General features: G+C 45.5%; 1 pseudogene; it reads left to right on the forward strand.

Annotated features, from left to right (window-relative positions):
* Positions 1–6,095: 6,095 nt before the first annotated feature.
* Positions 6,096–7,327, forward strand: LOC119924027 (annotated as a pseudogene).
* The last annotated feature ends 3,275 nt before the right edge of the window (positions 7,328–10,602 follow it).

Here is a 10,602-nt window from a genome sequence, read left to right on the forward strand (position 1 = left end):
GGGCTCACTGAGCTCACAAAGGCTGATTGAACAACACTCCTTCCACGGGGCTCCTGTTTGGTTTAATAATAACCCTGGCAGTACTGGAGAGGGCAGGGCCCGCAATCAATCAATCTATCATATTTATTGAGCACTTACTGTGTGCAGAGCACTGTACTAAGCCCATGGGAAGTACAAGTTGGCAACATATTTCCCTCATCTGTAAAATGGGGATGATGACTGTGAGCCCCACGTGGGACAATCTGATCACCTTGTATCCCTCCCCAAGCGCTTAGAACAGTGCTTTGCACATAGTAAGCACTTAACAAATGCCATCATTATTATTATTATTATATAGAAACAGTTCCTACCCAACAGTGGGCTCATAGTCTAGAATGGGGAGACAGAGAACAAAACCAAACATATTAACAAAATAAAATAAATAGAATAGATATGTACAAGTAAAATAAATAAATAAATAGAGTAATAAATATGTATAAATATATATACATATATGCAGGTGCTGTGGGGAAGGGAAGGAGGTAAGACGGGGGATGGAGAGGGGATGAGGGGAGAGGAAGGCGGGGGCTCAGTCTGGGAAGGCCTCCTGGAGGAGGTGAGCTCTCAGTAGGGCCTTGAAGAAAGGAAGAGAGCTAGCTTGGCGGATGTTGGGAGGGAGGGCGTTCCAGGCCAGGGGGATGACGTGGGCCGGGGGTCGATGGAGAGATAGGTGAGAATGAGGCACGGTGAGGGGATTAGTGGCAGAGGAGTGGAGGGTGCAGGCTGGGCTGTAGAAGGAGAGAAGGGAGGTGAGGTAGGAGGGGTCGAGGTGATGGAGAGCCTTGAAGCCGAGGGTGAGGAGTTTCTGCCTGATGGGCAGATTGATTGGTAGCCACTGGAGATTTTTGAGGAGGGGAGTAACATGCCCAGAGCGTTTCTGGACAAAGACAATCCGGGCAGTAGCATGAAGTATGGATTGAAGTGGGGAGAGACATGAGGATGAGAGATCAGAGAGGTGGCTGATGCAGTAGTCCAGACGGGATAGGATGAGAGCTTGAACAAGGAGGGTAGCGGTTTGGATGGAGAGGAAAGAGCAGATCTTGGCAATGTTGTGGAGCTGAGACTGGTAGGTTTTGCTGATGGCTTGGATATGAGGGGTGAATGAGAGAGCGGAGTCGAGGATGACACCAAGGTTGCGGGCTAGTGAGATGGGAAGGATGGTAGTGCCGTCAACAGTGATGGGAAAGTTAGGTAGAGGGCAGGGTTTGGGAGGGAAGACAAGGAGTTCAGTCTTGGACATGTTGAGTTTTAGGTGGCGGGCAGACATCCAGATGGAGATGTCCTGAAGTCAGGAGGAGATGCGAGCCTGGAGGGAGAGGGAGAGAGCAGGGGCAAAGATGTAGATCTGGGTGTCATCAGCGTAGAGATGATAGTTGAAGCCGTGGGAGCGAATGTGGTCACCAAGGAAGTGAGTGTAGCTCGAGAACAGAAGGGGATCAAGAACTGAACCTTGGGGAACCCCCACAGTAAGGGGATGGGAGGGGGAGGTGGAGCCTGCAAAAGACACTGAGAATGAACGACCAGAGAAATAAGAGGAGAACCAGGAGAGGACGGAGTCTGTGAAGCCAAGGTTGGACAGCGTGTTGAGGAGAAGGGGGTGGTCCACAGTGTCGAAGGCAGCTGAGATGTCGAGAGGATTAGGATAGAGTATGAGCCGTTGGAGTTGGCAAACTGGAGGTCATTGGTTACCTTTGAGAGGGCAGTTTCCATGGAACATAGGGGACAGAAGCCAGACTGGTGGGGGTCGAGGAGAGAGTTGCTGTTGAGGACCCGAGGCAGCGCGTGTAGACAACTCGTTCAAGGACTTTGGAAAGGAATGGTAGGAGGGAGATGGGGCGATAACTAGATGGGGAGGTGGGGTCAAGAGAGGGATTTTTAGTATGGGAGAGACATGGGCATGTTTGAAGGCAGAGGGGAAAGAACCAGTGGAGAGTGAGCAGTTGAAGATAGAAGTTAAGGAGGGAGAAGAGACGGAGCGAGAGATTTCATGAGATGAGAGGGAATGGGGTCAGAAGCACAGGTGGCTGGAGTAGCACTTGAGTTAAGGGAGGAGAGCTCCTCTGAGGATACTGCTGGGAAGGATGGGAGAGTAGCTGAGAATGATGAGAGGCGGGGAGTTGGAGAAGGGGGGGGAGTGACTATGGGGAGGTCGGACCTGATGGATTTAATTTTATTAATGAAGTAGGAGGCCAGATCGTTGGGGGTGAAGAAGGAGGAGGGGGAGGAACTGGGGGCCTGAAAAGGGAGTTGAATGTACGGAAGAGCTGACAGGATGATGGGCATGGGTGTCAAAAAGGGAGGAGAAATAGTTTTGTCTGGCAGAGGAGAGGGCAATGGGATGGGACTATCTCCCTGCTCTAGGGAAAGAGTTGCTCTGAGGGCCTTGATGTGGTGGGCTGCCATCTCATTTACACTCACAGAAAGGTGTTCTTTAAACGAGTGGGGAACGGACATTAAGAAGGTGAACTTGTTTTTCCCTGGAAGGGGGTAAGGAGAAGTGCTCCACCCTCTTGAACAAATTATTCAGGCATTCATTCAATCGTATTTATTGAGTGCTTACTGTGTGCAGAGCACTGTACTAAGCGCTTGGAAAGTACAAGTCGGCGACATATAGAGACGGTCCCTACCCAACAACGGGCTCACAGTCTAGAAACGGGAGACAGACAACAAAACATATCATGTAGACAGGTGTCAAAATCATCAGAACAAATATAATTATAGCTATAAGCACATCATTAGCAAAATAAATAGAATAGTAAGTATGTAGAAGTAAAATAAATAGAGTAATAAATCTGTACAAATATATACAAGTGCTGTGGGAAGGGAAAGGAAGTAGATTGGGGGGTGGGCAGGAGGAGAGGAAAAAGGGGGCTCAGTCTGGGAAGGCATCCAGGAGGAGGTGAGTTCTCAGTAGGTCTTTGAAGGGAAGAAGAGAGCTAGCTTGGGGGATGTGGGGATGGATGGCATTCCAGGCCAAGGGAAGAACGTGGGCTGGGGGTAGATGGCAGGACAGGCAAGAACGAGGCACAGTGAGAAGGTTAGCAGCAGAGGAGCGGAGGATTTGTGCTGGGCTGTTGACGGAGAGAAGGTAGGTGAGGCAGGAGGGGCCGAGGTGATGGAGAGCCTTGAAGCTGAGAGTGCGGAGTTTTTGCTTGATTTGTAGGTGGACAGGCAGCCACTGGAAATTTTTGAGGAGGAGAGTAACATTCCCAGTGTGTTTTGGTACAAAGATAATCCGGGCAGCAGAGTGAAGTATAGACTGAAGTGGGGAGAGACAGGAGGATGGGAGATCAGAGAGGAGGCTGATGCTATCCAGTCGGGATAGGATGAGAGATTGAACCAACAAGGGGGCGGTTTGGATGGAGAGGAAAGGGCGGATCTTGCCGATGTTGTGGAGGTGAGACCGGCAGGTTTTGGTGACGGATTGGGTGTGTAGGGTGAACGAGAGAGCGGGGTCGAGGATGACACCAAGGTTGTGGGCTTGTGAAATGGGAAGGATGGTAGTGCCGTCTACAGTGATGGGAAAATCAGAGAGAGGGCAGGGTTTGGAAGAGAAGAAAAGGAGTTCAGGCTTGGACATATTGAGTTTTAGATGGCTCAGACATCCAGATGGAGATGTCTTGAAGGTAGGAGGAGATACGAGACTGGAGGGAGGGGGAGAGAGCAGGGACGGAGATGTAGATTTGGGTGTCATCAGCTTAGAGATGATAGTTGAAGCCGTGGGAGCAAATGAGTTCACAAAGGGAGTGAGTGTAGATAGAGAATAGAAGGAGACTAAGAACTGACCCTTGAGGAACCCCTACAGTTAGGGGATGGGAGGAGGAGGAGGAGCCCGCAAAGGATACTGAGAAGGAATGACTGGAGAGATGAGGAGAACCAGGAGAGAACAGAGTCTGTGAAGCCAAGTTGGATAGCGTGTTGAGGGGAAGAGGGTGATCCATAGTGCTGAAGGCAGCTGAGATGTCGAGGAGGATTAGGATAGAGTAGGAGCCATCGTATTTGGCAAGAAGGAGGTCACTGTTGACCTTTGATAGGGCAGTTTCGGTGGAGTGTAGGGGACAGAAACCAGATTGGAGGAGGTCAAAGAGAGAGCTGGCATTGAGGAATTCGAGTGTAGATGACTCTTTCTAGGAGTTTGGAAAGGAAGGGTAGGAGGGAGATAAGGTGATAACTAGAAGTGGAGGTGGGGTCAAGAGAGGGTTTTTTTAGGATGGGGGAGACGTGGGCATGTTTGAAGGCAGAGGGGAAGGAACCAGTGGAGAGTGAGCAGTTGAAGGTGGAAGTTAAGGAGGGGAGGAGGGAAGGGGCGAGAGTTTTCATAAGATGAGAAGGAATGGGGTCTGAGGCACAGGTGGATGGAGTAGCACTTGAGAGGAGTGAGGAGGATCTCATCTGAAGATACTGCTGGGGAGGATGGGAGAGTCCTTGTTCCTTGTTCCATATGGGGCGCAAGTCTCAATATCCATTTTACAGATGAGGTAAATGAGGCACAGAGAAGTGAAGTGGCGTACTCAAGATCAAACATATATCCCTACACTGTGCTGTTTCCCGTAACTGTAATTTGTTTTAATGTCTGCCTTGCCTACTAAACTGTGAGCTCCTGTAAGGTTGAGATGGTGTCTTCCAACTGTATTGTTATTGAACTTCCAATAAGCATTTAGTATAGCACTCTGCATACAGTAAGTGCTCAGTCAATACTAATGATTGATTGATTGAAATACAGGCACTATATTGGTGACTTACTTTTTTTCTTTATTATTCCCTCTGGATCTTTTACTTTTGTACTTCACTCTAGACAATGAGCTCATAGTGGACAGGGAAATCATTTACCAACTCTGTTATATTGTACTCCCTAAGCCCTTAATACAGTGCTCTACACACAGTAAGCACTCAATAAATATACTTAAATTTTGATACTTGATACTTGCCCCTTACCAGTGATTTATCCTTCTGGTTTTTGTGGTGTTCGGCTTTCATCCATAAATGTATTTCCTTGAACTGTTCCAATCTATGTCTTCTTTCCTACTGACTCACTTCATCAATTTATCAAGGTTTTAATTTTTTTTTTTTACAGTTTCCAGCACATTAGTGAGTCCACCAACTGGATGTCACTTGCAAATTTAACAAATGTTTTCTCTATCCCAACAGGCCATCCATGAAGTTTTATTGTACTTCCCATGCACTTAGTACAGTGCTCTGCACACAGTAAGTGTTCAATAATTATGACAATAAATGAATTGATGAAGGGAGACTTTATGGACAATAACATTTAGAGGTCATGGTAGGGTGTCAGTATAGGGAGAAGTGAGAAACAAGCCAAGGTGAGAGATAACTAGAAAGGGTTCATTCATTAATTCAATTGTATTCATTGAGCACTTATGGTGTGTAAAGCACTGGGCTAAGTGCTTGGGAGAATACCATGAAAGAACAAGCAGGGAACAACATTACCTGCCCATAATGAAAGGGTTTTGTGGTGAAGAGTAAGAGCAAGAAGATATCTGGGAGGAAGGGTGGCTAAATATTTTGATCATTTGTCCGTTTGATGAACAGAAGACTAGAAGTCATTTATGAAGTGGCGTAAGCTCTTTGTGGCCAGGGAATGTGTCTGCCAACTCTGTTGTATATTATTATCCTAAGCCTTAATAAAGTACTCTGCATTTGGTAGGTGTTCAATAAATGCCGTTGATGATGGTGAGGAAGTCAATAAGTGGGTTGAAGGAGAGGGATAGTACAGGAGATCAAAGGCCCCAGGGAGAGAGTTAACAAGTGAGACGTAGAGGGGGATGCCTTCTGGAGAAGATTCTGAAGAGGGAAATTGGAAAAACGGGAAGGGAAACCCACTGGAGAAAATTGAGTTGTTCAAGCACCTAACAGGGAAGGGAGTTCGGGAAAGGCAAAAGATCAAACTTGTTCAGGCAGTGAAAGAATTCAAGGAGGATGTAAATGAAGAAAAGGATGCATATAACTGTTGCTGAGCTACAAAACCCCAATCTTTTGTAATTGCAGAGTCAACATCTCTGGTAACACCCTTTGCATTCATCTATAGAATGGAGTTCATGGCAGTTACAAACAATGTTACAGAATTTGTTTTTCTAGGGCTTTCTCAAAATAAGGAGGTGCAGAAAGTGTGTTTTCTTGTATTTCTGCTCTTGTACACAGCCACTGCTCAGGGAAATCTTCTCATTGTACTAACTGTTAATGTCAGTATGAACAGTATGAATCTTGGCTCACCCACGTATTATTTCCTCAGCTATCTGTCCTATGCAGAGATCTGCTACTCCTCTACAACTGCTCCCAAACTAATTCTAGACATAGGCATTGAAAAGAAAGGGATTTCCTTGAATGACCTTATGACTCAGCTATTCTTCATTCATTTCTTTGGTGGGACAAAGATTTTCATCCTCACCGTGATGGCCTATGATCGCTACAATAATAATAATAGTATTTGTTAAGCACGTACTATGTGCAAAGCACTGTTCTAAGCACTGGGGGATACAAGGTTATCAGGTTGTCCCACGTGGGGCTCACAGTCTTAATCCCCATTTTACAAGATGAGGTAACTGAGGCACGGAGAAGTTAAGTGGCATGCCCAAGGTCACACAGCTGACAAGTGGCAGAGCCAGGATTCGAACCCATGACCTCTGACTCCCAAGCCCGGGTTCTTTCCACTGAGCCATGCCGCTTATTTCTATGTTGCCATCTGCAAGTCCCTGCACTACACCTCCTTCATGAGCCAACTTACGTGCGGCCTTCTGGTTGGAATATCCTGGATGCGTGGCTTCTTGCATTCTATGGCTCAAATTATCCTCGTATTCCGCTTACCCTTCTGTGGAACTACTGTGATTGACCACTATTTCTGCGACCTGCTCCCTCTGCTGAAACTTGCCTGCAAGGACACTTTTGTCATCGGCTTGCTGATTGTGGCTAATGGTGGGATGCTGTCTGTGGTCAACTTCCTGGTATTGGTTGTTTCATATGCTTTCTTATTCCACTTAAGACACGAGGTTCTAGAGGATGTCGCAGAGCCCTCTCGACCTATGGCTCCTATATCACGGTGGTGATCTTGTTTTTTGGACCTTGCATCTTCATCTACATGCGGCCCTCTGCCATGTTTTCCATCGACAAAATGGTGGCTGTGTTCTACACTGTCATCACCCCCGTGTTGAACCGTATCATTTACTCTTTGAGAAATACTGAAATGAAAAATGCTGTGAGGAGACTATGTGTCATTAAGATGAAAGGAAGGAAAAATGAAAGACAATATGGGAAGAAGATTGGTGATTTGTGATTAAACATCTGAGGGAATAGGAATTTTCTGTGCTGAGTGAGTGGTTACGGGAGAGATGGTATGCATTTAAGCAAATGAGTATGAGAGTGTAGGTGTGTTTGTGTGTATGTGCATGTGCATGTGTGTGACAGAGTGTGGGCATGTTTACTTCTCCCTTCCCTCTGCTTTCTCAGCCTCTTCTTCACCCTTTCTTACCTCCTTTACTCTTCAGTTTTCCCTTTACCTTACCCTCTCTTTCTCCATTTCCTTTATCACCTCTCTCCCTCTCTTCCTTTCTCTCTCCTTTCCTTTCTTCCTCACCCCCATTTCTCTTTCTCCCTTCAACCTTCTCCATTTTTCTCTCCCTCTCTAATCTAGGATCATTATGCCTGCCCCCATAGAAACCCTGCCTACCAATTCCCCACTTGCAAGACATTTTTAAAGGCAGTTCTATTCACCAATGCCATTTCTTTTCATTGTTTTAAGAATAATCTATTAAGCTAAGAGTTTTTGAAAGATTTGCTAGGGTGGCAGCATTTGTACTGAATCATTAACCTCTGAGCATTCATTCGTTCAATCGTGTTTACTGAGTGCTTACTGTGTGCAGAGCACTGTACTAAGCGCTTGGGAAGTCCAGGTTGGCAACATCTAAAGACGGTCCCTACCCCACAGCGGGCTCACAGTCTAGAAGGGGGAGACAGACAACAAAACAAAACATATTAATAAAATAAAATAAATAGGATAAAGATGTACAGAGATGTCAAGCAGAGTGGTGCAGTGGAAGCGTGCTGGGCCCATAACCCAGAGCTCGAAGGATCGAAACCTTCTTCTGCTAACTTCCTTTTCCCCCTTTTAGACTGTGAGCCCACTGTTGGGTAGGGACTGTCTCTATATGTTGCCAACTTGTACTTCCCAAGCGCTTAGTACAGTGCTCTGCACACAGTAAGTGCTCAATAAATACGATTGATGATGATGATGATGATGATGTACAAATAAAATAGAGTAGTAAATACGTACAAACATACATACATATATACAGGTGCTGTGGGGAGGGGAAGGAGGTGAGGCGGGGGGATGGGGAGGGGGAGGAGGGGGAGAGGAAGGAGGGGGCTCCGTCTGGGAAGGCCTCCACTTGTCAGCTGGGTAACCTTGGGCAGGTCACTTCACTTCTCTGTGCCTCAGTTACCTCATCCGCACAGTGGGGATTAAGAGCGCTTGGTATTCAACCCAGGCTCAGCCCTCAGCCGCACATTACCTATGTACGTAACTGCAATTTAATTATTCATGTTAATGTCTGTCTCCTCCCCTAGACTGTAGACTCGTCGTGGGCAGGGAACACGACTACCAACTCTGTTGAGGTATATTCTACCAAGCATTTAGTACAGTGCTTTGCACACAGCACTGAATAAATATCATTGATTGATTGGTCTGCTGTAAAAAGATTCATTTAATAGGGAAGGAATTCAGAATTCTTGCAAACCAAAGTGGGATGGAGTCTCGCCTCCAAGAGGCAAGACTGGAAAAGTGGGGAAGGGCTATGGAGACAGAAGAGGACCGAGGGACCGACAGAGAAGAGGTGGAGAGATGCAAAGAGTTTGGAGACAGGGAAAGGATTATTGAATATGTCTGGCTCGGCTGGTGGCCCCAAATGACCCTGATATCAGATTTAAGTGATCCTGAAAACCCACATCACCAGAGGCCTCCGCTCATCCCGCCATAAAGAGGCCATCTAGAGCTTTCTCTAGAGGACAGTTGCAACTGATCCTTTTCTAGCCAGATCTTTTCTGGCTCCAGGATCTCAAATCTTTCCTGCATTCTTTGCTGGACAACCTCTTCTTTTCCAGGATTACAGGCTCTCCTGAAAGAAGAGGAGAGGATGATTTAAGATTGCAGTGACCATTTCTGGGACACTTTGAAGACACCAAAGATCATGGAGGGTCTTTCCCCAAAGCAAAAAAAAAAAAAAAAAAGAAATCAATTTGTCTTCAGAAATAAATGAGCCACAATTTACAGACCTTGGGTTAAAATCAAACCTATGAACAAAACTGGCTGTACACATTGAATCACTGTAACAATCCTTTGCACACAGTAAGTGCTCAATGAATACAACTGATTGATCATAGAGTCCCCTCAGATGCAGATGCAGGATCCAAGACGATCCCCTCATATCCTTCAACCTGCTCTGAGAGTTTAGATCTTCACTCATCTAGAACCCTCATTTCCATGGTGGGAGTCCTGTACTGTGTTCCTCCTTCCTCCCTCAATTCCTCTCTTTTAATCTTGAGTTTTCTCAATTGTGATCTATTAAGGACAGGGAATGGGTGTTTTACGTCTCAGATACTATCCCAATTTCTTAAAACAGTGCTTCACACTCAGGAAGTGCTCGATAAATACCAATCATTGATTGACTGGATTAGAAAATTCTCTATGATGATGTTATGATTATGTCATCACTGCAGAGCTACACTGGAAGATAAAAATACCAGAGATTTTCCCTTTGAGACTGACATTGAGAAATTCATCAAATACTCCTGGGCTAATGAGAGATAGGGTGGCACAGATAAATGAAATCCACAGATAATCCACAAATAATCCCAAACTACACTTTATATGAAACAGTTTCAACCCCTTCTCCTATTAATCACTTTAATGGGAACTGCTAATAGAAGCAAAAATGACTGTTTTGTATTTCACCTCCCTTCTCTTTTCTGCTCATTTTTAGGATCGGTTTAATCAGCTTCTAAATGACCACATTTAATATTGTTTGTCATTTCTTCTAGGTCAAATTATATTTATTGGAGTCCAATACTCTTGGGAGTTCAATTCCCAGCTTTAAGACATTTTGGGAAGTCACTTTAGGTTATCACCTCTGTATGCTATGGTAGGGGCAGAGAAGGGGAAAGTTCTCCAAGGATCGTATTGGATTATCTATTTAGAGGTTCTGGGAGACTGATGGTGTAGTATTTTGACTAGGAACACTCTGGAACCAAAATCCCTGTTTTCTAGTGAATCAGCTGCTGCTAACTGGAGTTGGTCTGAGCGAGGCTCTAGTTTGGACGACTTGGAGATTGGTCTTGTAGCTCTAGCAATCATTCCAGAAGACCCTGGGCATTTTTGTAGTACAAAATGCACTTGAATTCAAATTTTTGCCCTAAATCCAATATTTTAGCCCTAAGCACCAGTCCAGGCAGATTATTAGAAGAAGTGGATCAAATCACATAGCATCCAAGAAACCTTTGATGTCTTCACAGCCAAGTTCTTTCTAATAACAGCAAGAATAACAACAAAATGTGATT

This window comes from Tachyglossus aculeatus, unplaced genomic scaffold (assembly GCF_015852505.1).
Source record: "Tachyglossus aculeatus isolate mTacAcu1 unplaced genomic scaffold, mTacAcu1.pri scaffold_78_arrow_ctg1, whole genome shotgun sequence".
NCBI lineage: Eukaryota > Metazoa > Chordata > Mammalia > Monotremata > Tachyglossidae > Tachyglossus > Tachyglossus aculeatus.